This window comes from Trichosurus vulpecula, chromosome 1, assembly GCF_011100635.1.
Source record: "Trichosurus vulpecula isolate mTriVul1 chromosome 1, mTriVul1.pri, whole genome shotgun sequence".
Taxonomy (NCBI): Eukaryota; Metazoa; Chordata; class Mammalia; order Diprotodontia; family Phalangeridae; genus Trichosurus; species Trichosurus vulpecula.
The window spans coordinates 409,946,491-409,961,529 of NC_050573.1; the positions used below are offsets into that span (position 1 = coordinate 409,946,491).

The following is a 15,039-nucleotide window of genomic DNA, read 5'->3' on the forward strand; positions in this document are numbered from 1 at the left end:
CAATGAATTGGGCATGCAACTGAAAAAACTAGATAAAGAACAAATTGAAAATCCCCAATTAAATACCAAATTAGAAATACTGAAAACCAAAGTTGAGATTAATAAAATTGAAATCAAGAAAACTATTGAACTAATAGATAAAACTAGGAGCTGGTTTTATGAAAAAACCAATAAAATTGATAAACCTTTGGTCAATTTTATTAAAAAAAGAAGAAAACCAAATTACCTGTATCAAAAATGAAAAGAGTAAATTCACCTCCAATGAAGAGGAAATTAAAACAATAATTAGGAATTATTTGGCCCAATTGTATGCCCGCAAATTTGATAATCTTAAGGAAATGGATGAATATTTACAAAAATATAAATTGCCCAGGAGAGGAAGTAAAATACCTAAGTAACCCCATCTCAGAAAAAGAAATTGAGTAAGCCATCAATGAACTCCCTAGGAAAAAAATCTCCAGGGCCAGATGGATTTACATGTGAATTCTATTGAACATTTAAAGATCAATTAATTCCCTTTATAGGCTCTTTGGTAAAATAGGCAAAGATGGAGTGCTACCAAATTCTTTTCACGACACAAATAATGTACTAATACCTAAACCTGGAAGAGCCAAAAGAGAGAAAGAATATTATAGACCAATATTCCTAATGAATATTGATGCAAAAATTTTAAACAAAATATTAGCAAAAAGACTGCAGCAACTTATCATGAGAATAATACAATATGACCAGGTAGGATTCATTCCAGAAATGCAAGGCTGGTTTAATATTAGGAAAACTATCAGCATAACTGATCATATCAACAACAAAACTAGCAGAAATCATATGATTATCTCAATAGATACAGAAAATGCTTTTGACAAAATACAACACCCATTCCTATTAAAAACACTAGAAAGCCTAGGAATAAATGGAGTCTTCCTTAAAATTAGAAGTAGCATCTACCTAAAACCATCAGCAAGCATTATATGTAATGGGGACAATCTAGATGCATTTCCAGTAAGACCAGCGGTGAAAGAAGGATGTCCATTATCACCCCTATTATTCAATTTGGTACTAGAAATGTTAGGTTTAGCAATAAGAGAAGAAAAATAATTGAAGGAATTAGAATAGGCAAAGAAGAAACTAAGTCATCACTCTTTGCAGATGATATGACGGTTTGCTTAGAGAATCCTAAATAATCAAGTAAAAAACTACTTGACATAATGAATAACTTCAGCAAAGTTGCAGGATGTAAAATAAACCCACATAAATCCTCAGCATTCCTATATATTACTAATGAAACCCAACAGCAAAAGATAGAAAGAGAAAATCAATCTAAAGTTCCTGTAGACAATATAAAATATTTGGGAATCTACCTGCCAAGACAAACCCAGGACTTATATGAACACAATTACAAAACACTTTTCAGACAAATGAAATCATATCTAAATAAATGGAAAAACATCAGTTGCTCATGGTTAGGCTGAGCTAATATAATAAAAATGACAAGTTTACCTAAGTTAATTTACTTATTCAGTGCCATACCAATCAAACTATCGAAAATTATTTTACAGAGCTGGATAAAATAACAACAAAATTCATCCAGAAGAACAAAAGTTCCATTAATTCCAAGGGAATTAATGAAAAGAAATGCTAGGGAAAGTGGCCTAGCCATAATAGTTATTAAACTGTGTTATAAAGCAGCTGTCATTAAAATTACTTGATACTGGCTAAGAAATAGAATGGTGGATCAGTGGGATAGGTTAGCTGTACACGATGCAGTAGTCAATGACTATAGCAATCCACTCTATGATAAATCCAAATTGTCCAACTTCTGGGTTAAGAATTCCCTATTTCACAAAAACTGCTGGGAAAACTGGAAAATAGTAAGGCAGAAACTGGGCATAGACCAATATCTTACACTGTATACCAAAATAAAGTCAAAATGGGTTCATGATTTAGGTATAAAGGTTGATACTATAAACAATTTGAGAGAGCAAGGAATAGTTTACCTGTCAGATTTATGGAGAAGGGAAGAATTCATGACAAAACAAGAGATAGAGAGCATTACAAAATGCAAAATGGAGAATTTTATGTTAAATTGAAAAGTTTTTGTTCAAACAAAGCCAATGCAACAAAGAGTAGGAGGGAAGCAGAAAATTGGGAAAGAATCTTTACAACCAGTGTCTCTGATAAAGGCCTCATCTCTAAAATATACAGGGAACTGAGTCATTCCCTAATTGAGAAGTGGTCAAAGGATATGAACAGGCAGTTTTCAGAGGAAGAGATTAAAGATATCTATAGTCATATGAAAATGCTCTAAATCACTATTGATCAGAGAAATGCAAATCAAAACAACTCTTATGTACTACATCTCTCTTATAAGATTGGCTAACATGACAAAACAGGAAAATTATAAATGCTGGCGAGGATGTGGGAAAATTGGAACATTGTTACATTGTTGGCGGAGTCGCCAACTGATCCAGCCATTCTAGAGAGCAATTTGGAACTATGCCCTTTGACCCCACAATCCCACTCCTAGGGCTGTATCCCAAAGAGATCACACAAGTGGGAAATAGATCAGTATGTGCAAAATTATTTATAGCAGCTCTTTTTGTGGTGGCAAAGAATTGGAAGTCAAGGAAGCCATCAATTGTGGAATGGCTAAACAAGCTGTGGTATAGGAATATAATGGAATACTATTGTCCTATAAGAAATGAGTAACAGATGGATGTCATAATAACCTGGAAAGATTTATATGAACCGATGCTGAGTAAAAGGAGCAGAACCAGGAGAACATTATACATGGTATCTGTAAGGACTAACTTTGATAGACTTGGTTCTTCCCATCAACACAAGGTTCAAAGGCAGGTCCAAAAGACTCATGATGGAAAAGGCTATGCACATTGAGAGAAAGAATTAAGGAGTCTAAATGCAGATTGAGGCAAACTATTTGCTCTCTCTTTTTCCCCCTTCTTTTTTGGTTTTATTTCTTCTTTCTCACGATTCATTCCAGTGTTTATAATTATTCTTTACAACTTGTTTAGTATGTAATAAGTTTAATACGAAGGTACAAGTAGAACCCATGTTGGATTAAATGCCTTTTGCGGGGGGAGGGAAGAGGAGAGGGAGGGAAAATTTGGAACTCCAAAACTCATAGAACTGAGTGTTGTAAACTAAAAATAAAAAAATAAAATAGAAAAAGAGACCACTTATTAATGAAAGATATGTAAAATGAAGATAATAATTGCACCTAAAAATAAGATAAAATGATAGATACAACTTGGAGTTGTAGAACCATGGTTCTGCCATGCTTCATCATCTAGAGCAACATTTAATGTAATCTTCAACTTTATTCTGTAAGTCCTCCTTGTCCCACAGATGATGCTCTGCAGCTTCAATCTTCAAAGGATCATCAAAATTCAAAAGGTCTCTAAATAAAGAGTTTAATCCCCACACAGCATCCTCTAATGTTCTTGTGGGAGCCCATCCAGTGACATCGATTGAATGTTCTCTCAGTGAGTTCAGACAGATTTCCCTCATATCCATGATGTTAGGGTGCCAGATTCTAGTCAAACATTTTACTTTGGGAGGCTGGGGTGACTTAGCTGAAAGTACTGAAGCTTGTTTGGATCAGGAAAATTCACTTTTCATGTACAAAGTAAATTGGCTTAAAGCTCTTCAACCTCTTTAACAAGCAGTTTGTCCCCCACAGACACTCTCTGTGTGGAGTCCGAGGTCGGGCCAGATGAACAGGATCCCTTAAGTCCCTCATCCTTCTTCAATTTGCTCACTAATGTGAGCATTACTGCTACCTTTACCCTGGGGAGCCCCACACCATCCCCTGGCCCTGGAACTTGATCCACAGCAGACACACTCTCATCTTCATCTGTAAAAGGAGGGTCATGGTCACTGACATCACCTAGCCCTGGTTATCTTGACAGGAGCAAAGAGAAGTGAAAAAAAATGGGTAAGGGAAGGCCCTAGCACAGCAAGGCTTGTTACAATGCTATATGGAACAGAAGGAAAAGAATAATCAGCAAAGATTGCAAGAGAAAGGTTGGGTGAAAGTCAACAAATAAACTTAAAATAAACCTGCAGTGATATTCATATAGAAGAGAAAACTAGCAAACAATTCAGAAGAGAGCAATTCAAAAAGAATAAATATTATAAAGTGGGTGAAGGCAACTGGGAAGTATTTCATGAAAGGGAAAGTAAAGATTTAAATTTTAATTGAACTTTCAAAACAATAGAATGATGGCTTCTGAAGAGAAATAAATTCAAAGAAGAAATAAGGATGGGACTCAAGGCAAAAATCATCTATAAAAGATGAGATTGAAAACATAAACAAGCATGCTGATAATTTAGAACATATATTTTCTCCACATCAGTAGAATCTCTGAAAAAATAGAATTATAGGTTTGGAAATAAAAAATATTAGAAATGGAAGGAAATTTGTTAAAACCAAATCAAAAGACAACAATACTGAAAGATATATTCTATGTAATACAAAGTAATTGACTTTAAAGATAGGCTTATAGATATAAAGTAAAGAACATAGGTGCTTTTATCCTCTAATGAAAATCAGCTCAAATCAGTTGGGATTATTATTCATCTTTGATAAGTCAAAGAGGTCATAATATGATATTCTGAAAATGAAAGGAGATTGCTATACTTTAGAAAAATTCTTAACCTGGCCTCTATAAATTATTTTAAAAATATTTTGATAACTGATATGTCAGTATAATTGGTTTCCTTAATAATGCTATGTATTTTGCTTTGTACATTTGCAAACTTTATTCTGATGTCCATAGGCTTCATCAGACCACCAAAGAGATCCATGACACAGTTAAGAGCTTTTGCTCTAGACAAATCCTGTGAAGCTGAACTTAATAATCAATGAAGAAAGCTGTGTTTCCAATAAAAGAGAAGTTTGAGTCTCTCCTTCAAAGGAAACCCAAAGGGAACATGATTTTTGACTTGCACACACCTCAAACAAGAGAAAAAGAAGGAAGATAAAGAACTTATTAAGAAAATGTTAAGCAGAGAAATGTTTCCAGGAAAAAGAAGGCTATTATTATTATTTTTTTTCTACAGCCACATTTTTTTTCTTGTAAGGCACTGCAAGTATAAAAAGGACATCTACTGGCAGAATAATACAAGGGGCAAAAACTCCAATTGGGTTAGATGAGTCAAGATGAGTTAAATAGAAAGAATTGGATTATTATTCTATGGCTTGCGATTTACATTCTCTCACAAGTTAATCAAGCATTTCTGTTGCAGGAAAGGGATAAGATAATGGAAATACAGAGGAAAGTCATTTAGGTAGAGAAAAGAGAAATGAAAAGACAGTAGTATCTGGAGAGGAATGAAAAAAGTATATGCACTTGAAATACAAATAAAATAGTGGGCTTGCCCCAGAAACTTCCATTCTAATAGGAGCCAGATAAGACATGGAAGGGAAGTATTTTGGAATGAAAGAAGGATCATTGTCATGCCTGTGGAAGTAAAATGCTCTGAGGATGTCAAGGTTCGCTAGCAGAGGAGTGTATGGGAATGTGACAGTGGCAGGACAATAGGCAATTCTGTATTCATTTTTCCCTTTGAAGGGTCACACTTCTCAGGACCTGTATTACACATCCAACATCTTTTAAGTTAAGATTCTCACATAGACATTTTGACTATACTAGTTATCTCCTAGCCCAGTACTTCTTTCATTTGAACAATTTACCAAGAAGTTTACGTTTCTTTTCTCCAAAGAGATAGTGCTCTCTTCTAATACATCATAACAGAAAAACCCATTACTAAGCATATATTGCCTCCATATTTTACATTGGACCATTGTCCTCATCACTGTCTTTTATCCCAGAGGGGAAGCATTTCTTTTTTCTGCCCTTTCTCTTCAACTTCTTCCAATTTTAAACCCGAATTTATTCCAATCTAATGTGTATGGAATACTTCATTTCTTTACTGTGATTGTGTGGAAGCAAAGAGAGGGACGACCCTGTATCTTCCTTCTTCTGGTACGAGTGACTACATCTTTAAATAGCTAGGTAGCTAAGTGGTTAGAGTGCCTAGGCTGGAGTCAGGAAGTTGTTGTTCGTTATTTATTCATTTTTCAGTTGTGTCCAACTCTTTGTGACCCTGTTTGGGGTTTTCTTGGTAAAGATACTGGAATGGTTTTCCATTTCCTTCTCCAGCTCATTTTGTGGATGAGGAAACTGAAGCAAAGAGGGTTATGTGACACACCCAAGGTTACACAGCTAAATGTCTGAGGCCAGATTTGAACTCTGGAAGATGAATCTTTCTGAGTCCAGGCCAGATGCTCTATCCACTGTACTATCTAGATGCCACAGAGTCAGAAAGACTCGAGTTCAAATTCGGCCTCGGCTGCTTACTAGCTATGTGACTCTGGGCAAATTACTTGACGTTCCTTTGCCTCAGTTTTCTTATCTATAAAATGGGGATAATAACAGCGCCTATGTCCCAGGGTTGTTGTAAGGATGAAATGAGATAATAATTGTAACATGCTTAGCTCAGTGTCTGGCACATAGTAAGTGCTATATAAATGTTGGCCATTATTATTTTTAATTATTATCAAGTTAACCTACATTATGGTGAAAAATGAGTAGTCATATACATCCCCTTTTTTATGGCTATCTTTTGCTTTTCTCCAGTTTCCCTGTTGTGCTAACCATAGAGCAAAAAAAAAAAATTTCCTTGGTCTGGTCTACTTCTTCTGGTCTGGACAGATTAGGAAGCTCCCAGTCTACGTCTAGGACTCAGACTGACTAAATTCTATTTCTTTCTGCCTCTGTTTTAGTAGGAAAAGTGCTTATATTCTGTGTTCACTTGGCTAACAGAGAAAAAATTGTAAATCAGCTGACCTCTCCCTGCCACAGCTTATAATAACAATAAAGTATCTGTATCTAATGTCTACCCTCAATTTGTGCACTGTAGTTCTTTTTACCATGACAATTATAAATTTTGCAACTTGGCTTTTGACATTAATAACATCTTAAATGGATTGTTGATTTTCCTAGAACATAAAATTTTAGAGTACATTTAACTAGAATGTAATTTCTATTTGTACATGATTTAAAAACAAATAAATACAGTGATTTCTCCATCAGAAAAAGAAATCTGATTTGGAAAGCTTTGAAAAATGGCATTACTTAGATATAGCAGGGGGAAAATGGGTATAGAGTTTAAGGAAAGTTGTCATAACGCAATAATTATCAGCACTGTTACTAACCATTGGCCATGGCAAGATAATACATGTTTTCAGTCCAAGTGTTAGCTGGAGAATCAGTACAAAAATCAGGGAATCATAAAATAACAATATTAAAATTGAAAAGGACCTAAAAAGCCATATAGCTCAGCTGTTACCCAAATCATTATTTCTTTCATGTGTTCCAGTTTTCCCATTTATATGGCCAATGCAGACGTCAGGATCTCATCATTCCTCACCTAGACTAAGGGTCTCTCTTTTTTCAGTGTTTACAACATCGATAAAATAATCCTTATGAGACTCAGGTCTGAGTATATCACTTGAAGCTTAAAAATCATTAGTGGCTCCCTATTATCTAGAACAGGGCTGTCCAAACTGTGGCCCACAGTGTGATTTATGCCTACAAGTGTAGAAATTTACATAAATGCTTTAGTAAATGAAGCTGAGCTACTGCAGAGCTCTCACTCAAATGGCAAATTAAAATATATTGTCTATTGTTTCAATAAAAATCTAAGGTTGGACAGCCCTGATCTAGGGGATAAATTCAAATTCCTCAGATTTTTGCCCTGTTATTTTTTTTTAATGCTTTGACATAAATTCCTATAAGGGAAAGGGAATAATTGATCTCTAGTTTGCTTATTACTTTCAAAATTCAAATCACTGAAGTTAATGACAGCTTATACTCATTAGTGACTGACTGTCTTGAAAAGTCAGTCCTTCATTAAGTACTCAATGATTATTCAAAATACTGTGCTGGCTGCCAACTCCATAGGAACCTTTGTAGACCCAAGATACTCCTTTTGTTTTCTTGGACCTTCAGTTGGCTAATTGTTTGCATCTGGGGTGGCACCTTTCTTGGTACTTCTCACCCAGACCCCTTGCCTTGTATTGATGCAATGCTGCTGACCTTCTGCTGACATCAATTATGATGTTGGGCTTAATCAGCACTCTCACCCTCCTTCTTTCTGAAGAGCTTTTCTATCAGCTTTAAAAAGAACAGGTCATATAAAACTAAACTCATTTCCTTTTTGTTTTTGACAGAAAAACAGCATTGCATGGAGGGGCAGAGAGACAGAATTCGGGTCAGGAAGGCCTAGATTCAGAGATGTGCTGGCAAATGATTAAAACAGTTAACAGAAAAAAAGTAAGCAATTCAAACTTTTAAGTTTAATTTGCATTACTAACATTTTCTCCTTTGCTTTCTTAAGTTCAGACAATCAGCAAAACAATAAATCAAGCTTTCATTTGTAGCATTTACTAAATTCCAAGGTGTAAATGCAAATGCTGAAAATTTAACAGTTAGGTGAGCAAGTTGTTTTGAGCTGGCTCCAGCAAATTCCTGCCTGGGTTTGAATCCTGCTCAAAGTCAAGTTGAGTGATTCTAAATAAGTCACTCTACCTGAGATTCTTCCTTTGAAGGAATTAGAATGGGCAAGGAAGAAACAAAGGTATCACTCTTTGCAGATGATATGATGTATATTTAGAGAATCCTAGAGAATCAACTAAAAATCTACTTGAAATAATTAACAACCTTAGCTAAGTTGCAGAATATAAAATAAATCCCCATAAAACATAGGCACTTCTATATATTACCAACAAAGTCCAACAGTAAGAGATAGAAAGAGAAATTCCACTTAAAGTAACTATAGATGATATAAAATAGTTCATAGTCTATGTGCTAAGATAGACACAGGAATTATATGAACACAATTACAAAACACTTTTCACACAAATAAAGTCATATCTAAATAAATGGAAAAACATCAGTTGCTCATGGTTAGGACAAGCTAATATAATAAAAATGACAATTTTACTTAAGTTAATTTACTTATTCAGTGCCATACCAATTAAAATACCAAAAATTATTTTATAGAGATAGAAAAATAATAACAAAATTCATCTGGAAGAATAAAAGGTCCAGGATATCAAGATAATTAATGAAAAGAAATGCTAAGGAAGGTGGCATTGCCATACCAAATCATAAATTGTATTATAAAGCAGCAATCATCATAACTACTTAGTACTGGCTAAGAAATAGAGTGGTAGATCAGTAGAATAGGTTAGGTACACAAGACACAGTAGTCAATGACCACAGTAATCTACAGTTTGATCAACCCAAAGACTCCAGTTTCTGAGATAAGAACTTGCTATTTGATAAAACCTTCTGGCAGAAACTAGGCATAGACCAACATCTTATACCATATACCAAGATAAAGTCAAAATGATTTAGATATAAAGGATGATACTATAAGCAAATAAGGAGAGTAAGGAGTAGTTTACCTGTCAGATCTTTGGAGAAGAGAAGAATTTATGACCAAACAAGAGATAGAGAACATTGTGAAATGCAAAATTGATAATTCTGATTACATTAAATTAAAAAGATTTTGCACAAACCAAGCCAGCAAGCAAGATTAGAAGGGAAGTAGAAAGCTAGGAAACAATTTTTACAGCCAATTTCTCTGATAAAGGCCTCATTTCTAAAACATATAGAGAACTGAGTCAAATTTATAAGAATACAAGTCTTGATGACTATTTCCCAGTTGATAAATGGTCAAAAGATATGAACAGACAGTTTTCAGTTGAAGAAATTAAAGCTATCTATATTCATATAAAAATTCTCTAAATCATTATTGATTAGAGAAATGCAAATTAAAACAACTCTGAGGTACCACATCACACCTATCAGATTGGCTAACATGACAAGATAGGAAAATGACAAACATTGGAGAAGTTGTGGGAAAATTGGAACACTAATGCATTGTTGGTGGAATTGTGAACTAATCCAACCATTCTGGAGATCAATTTGGTACTCTGCCCAAAGGGCTATAAAACTGTGCATACCTTTTGATCCGCCAAAATAGCATTTTAAAATCTGCATTAGTGGTGAATTCACCTTTTTCTTTTTTGATACTAGTAATTTTCTTTTCTTCTTTCTTTTTAAAAAAATCAAATTAGCAAAAGGTTTATCTGTTTTATTGGTTTTTTTTTCATAAAACCAGCTCTTATTTTTATTTATTGGTTCAATAGTTTTCTTAATTTCAATTTTATTATTCTCCCTTTTGTTTATCAGGATTTCTGATTTGGTATTTAATTGGGGATTTTAAATTTGTTCTTTTCTAGCTTTTTTAGTTTCATGCCCAATTAATTGATCTCCTCTTTCCCTATTTTATCCATGTAAGCATTTAGAGATATAAATTTTCCCCTAAAAATGCTTTGTGTGTATCTCTCTGCTTTGAAGGTTTTTCCTGCAAACAACCTATTGTAGAATTATGGTTTTTAATCCACTTTACTATCCACTTCTATTTTATGGGAGAGTTCACCCCATTCACATTCACATTCAATAAGATTAAACTGTTCACATCCTTATGTGGGAAGATGACTCTTGTAACTCTTGGAAACTGTATTGTTATTATGACATTTAGAAGGAGTATACATAGACAGAGGGTGGGGGTATAAGTTTAATTTGATGTGATGATAAAAAAATTAATTAAGAGGTAACAAAAAGATTGTACTGGGAGAAGAGGAAAGGAAGAAGCAAAAAAGGGGAAATTATATCACATAAAATGATGCAAAGACCTATTACAATATAGAGAAGGAATGGAGGGAGGTGAGCATTGTCTGAAAGTTACTCCCATCAGATTTGGCTCAAAGAAGGAATAACATACACACTCAATTAGGTATAGAAATATATCTTACCCCATAGGAAGTAGGAAGGGGAAATGGGAAGGAAAAGGGAAAGAGTAGATAGAAGGGAGGGCAGAAAAGAGGGAAGAAATAGTAGGGGACAGGGGGAAAAAGGGCAGGGACTGATAAAAGGGAGGGCAGACTCAGGGGGTTGGTGGTCAGAAGCAAAACACTGGTGAGGAGGGAAAGGGAGAAAGGAAAGAGAAAAATATAAACAGGGTGGGAGGGGGAATGATGGAGGCAAATACCTGAATTGTGAAATTATTCTTAGTTTACGACAGTCAGTTCCACAAGTTTTTGAGTTCCGAATTTTCTCCCCCTTTCTTTCTTCCCTCCAACCCCCCAAGATAGCATATAATCTGATATAGGTTTTACGTATATCTTCACATTAAACTTATTTACACAATAGTCAAGTTGTAAAGAAGAATTATAACCAATGGAATGAATCATGAGAAAGAAGAAATACGACCAAAAAAGAAGGAAAAAAAGAGAGCAAATAGTTTGCCTCAATCTGCATTCAGACTCTGTAATTCTTCCTGTGGATGTGGATAGTTTTTTCCATCATGACTCTTATGGAGCTGTCTTAGAACCTTGTATTGCTGAGAAGAGCCAAGTCTATCAAAGTTAGTCCTTACAGATACTATGTGTCTGTAATCATGTATAATGTTCTCCTGGTTCTGCTTCCCTCATTCAGCATCAGTACATATAAGTCTTTCCAGGTCAATATGAAGTCCATCTGCTCCTCATTTTTTATAGCACAATAGTATTGCATTACATTCATATACCACAACTTGTTTAGCCATTCCCCAATTGCCTATTTTCCCAAATAGTTTATAAAGTATGGGTATTAATTGTTCTTTAAATATTTCATAGAATTTGCTTGTAAATCCATCTGGCCCAGGAGATTTTTTCCTAGGGAGTTCATTGATGGCTTGCTTAATTTCTTTTGCTAAGGTGGAGTTATTTAATTATTCTACTTCCTTTTCTGTTAACCTGAGTTTATATTTTTGTAAATATTCATCCATTTCCCTAAGATTATCAAATTTATGAGGATATGATTGGGCAAAAATTCCTAATTATTGTTTTAATTTCCTCTTCATTGTAGGTGAATTCACCCTTTTCATTTTTGATACTGGCAATTTGGTTTTCTTCTTTCTTTTTTAAAATCAAATTGACCAAAGGTTTACCAATTTTATTGTTTTTTCATAACACCAGCTCTTAGTTTTATTTATTAGTTCAATAGTTTCCTTGATTTCAATTTTGTTAATCTCTCATTTGGTTTTGGAATTATTTTCTACAGTCGATTTTTGTCCTTCCTTTTTCAAGCTGTTGACTCTTTTGTATACTTCTTATTTCTTTTTCCAATTTTACTTCTACCTCTTTTATTTGTTTTTAAATTCTTCTTGAGCTCTTCCAAGACAGCTCTTTGGGTTTTCTAAACAGTTTATATTCCTCTTTGAGATTTTGGATGTGGTTATATTGACAATGTGGTCCTCTTTCGAGTTTGTGTTTTGATCTTCTCTGTCTCCATAAACAGAGTCTATGGTTAGTCTTCATTTTTGCTTTTTGCTCATCTTGTTTACCTATTTCCTGGCTTTTACAATTGAGGTCTGCTTCTGGGGCACAGGAGGCATTGTCCTCAGTTTTTTGTGCTGGGGTCCAGGGTCCTGGTCACTGGCTTTGTATGCTGGGGCCTCAGGTTCTTGCAGCCGCAGGCTGTAGGTGTTTGTCAGCTTACCTAGTACTGAGCTGGGGTTCTAGTGGTGGTGTCTGGTGTGTGCTGAGGCCAGGTGGGGTTTTTCTGCATTTTCCTGGGGTTGTGCTGGAGGACTGGTGGTCCAGCTGTTGGAGCACAACTGCCTGCCCTGAGCTGTGCTGAGGCATGTGGAGATCCACCACTGCAGGATGCCTGCCTGCCCAGGGCTGCACGAGAACACCAGGAGGTTCAGTTGCTGGAAGATGCCTGCCCACATGGAGCTATGCTGGCACACATGGTGCTTCTATGACTGAAGTCTGCTGGTTTCTCTGCCTCTGATAAGACATGTGGGAGGTCCTAGTTTTGGTATTTGCCTGCTCCTCCACTCTGGGGCTTAGGAAGCTTGCTGCCAGCTTGATGAGATGGTTCTTGTACTTGAATGAACTCCCCCTTTACCTGTCTGAAGTGGACCTTTCTTGCTGTTCCTCCAGGTTTTCTGGGCTGAGACTGCTCCACCCCATCTTTCCACTGGCTCTGCTATTCAATGATTTTTCCTGGTGTGCTAATTTTTGGTTTTTTTTAGAGGTCAATGTGGAAGGTGATAGGGACTTATTGCTTATTCTGCCATCTTGGCTCCTGGAAGTCAATGCCTCAACATTGTTCTTAGAACAATATTGTTATTAATACAACTAAAATTCATTCCCCAACTGATAAATGGTCAAAATATATGAAGAGGCATCTTTAAAAGATCTCATCTTGGATTGTAAATCTTCTGTTACAACATGTCAATAGTGAGCATTGGCAAGATACATAGCTTCCAATGGGTCTTGGTTGTTTCTGGGATTTTTTTTTTATCATTCATGGGTTCATTGGAGAAACATTCAGATCGAAATGATTACTGGTCTACTTTTTATTTTGAAATAGCTTTGTCATATTTCCTAATTGTTTCTCATAGCAACTTAGATTTCAAGGCCAGTATGTGTACTTTCCTTTCATTGAGGAGGAAGCTGAGGCACAAAGGAAGATATTTACCTCTGTAAAGAATTTGTGGGAAAGTGAAGGGTAGTCCTTACATCTCCTAAATTCTCTTTACTTTATTCCAGAAATCTTTCACAATGTACTTTATATTTTTCCTTGTTTCCTTAACACCTTTTTTTCTTGTACTGCTGTGATTATGTCAATCAGCTCTTTGTTCAGTTTTGGGAAGAAGGTAGAAGATATGGAGTCGATGATAATTTACTAGGGATTGTAAGAATTAGGAAGAGCCTATCAGTGATGTTGACAAAAGAATCATATAGAGAGGGAATAAATAATAATTTTAAAAATCACTCTGCAATTATATAATTTAAATAGTAAAAGGACAGTATCCTTAATGTGATGTTGTTATATCTATTTTAATTATCTCTTGTTCTGTAATTCAATACACCAAATGCTTTTTAGCACTTACTATTTTCAAGGCACTGTGGTAGGCATTGGGAAGACAAAAGCAAAAGCTAAATATTTCCTGCCTTCCAGGAACATACATTCTACTAACAGGGTACAAAGCAAGCACAGAGAGGTAAAATACAAGTTGATTTAGAAGGAGCATTCACAACCTGATGGATTGAGAACAGCTTTGTAGAAAATGTAGTGTTTGTGCTGAGCCTTGAAAGGAGACAAATAGGGGGTTGAGCCAAAATGATGGCTTGAAAACAGAGGTTCCCTTAAGCTCTCCTCCAAATCCCTCTGAACACTTGTAAAAAAAGACTCTAAACAAATTATAGAGCTACAGAACCCACAAAATAACAGAAGGAAACAATCCTCCACCCGAGGACAACCTGGATGGTTGCTGGGAAGGTTTCTATTGCACCATGCTGGGAGAGGAGTGCAGCCCAACATGGGCCATGCCAGGCCAGACCAGGCCAGAGTAGACTTCACAAAGCACTCCTCAAGGTCCTGAATCATGGACCTGTGTCAATTAGCAGACTTCTCAACCCACAAACCCCAAAGACAACAGACCAGGTCAGTGGGAAAACTGCTGGATCTGGGTGAGGGAAGTACATGGTCTGACCCCAACTCCGGGGTGGCAGCAGCAGCAGCAGCAGCAGCAGCAACAGCAGTAGCAGTGGTGGTTGCTTTTGGAGCCCCAGGCCCACATAGTGGGGGGAATCAAGGGGATGATCAGAGCAGGAGTGCAGGCATCACTTTGCTGGCACTTAGGCAAGGTTCTCTTGCTTTGCCCTGCTTGGATCTGGGTCATGGTCCTGGTTGGCGACTCTTGGGGAAGGATGGGCCCTGGCGTGGCAGAGCTTTATGGTGACTGTGGAGAGGGGGAGGACTTCTGGTGGTTTCATGGCAGAAAGGAGTGCCTGCATTCACAGACCAGAGTACAGGCCAGGAGAGGAGCATCATACCACCTCAGAACAGAAGTAGCTCTGAAAACAGCAGCACAAAACCCCTGAAGCTT

The 15,039-nt window shown here is 36.1% G+C and overlaps 1 pseudogene; it reads right to left on the bottom strand.

The window, feature by feature from the left end:
- Nucleotides 1-3,300: 3,300 nt before the first annotated feature.
- On the bottom strand, nucleotides 3,301-3,788 carry LOC118833814 (annotated as a pseudogene).
- Between the last annotated feature and the right edge of the window lie 11,251 nt (nucleotides 3,789-15,039).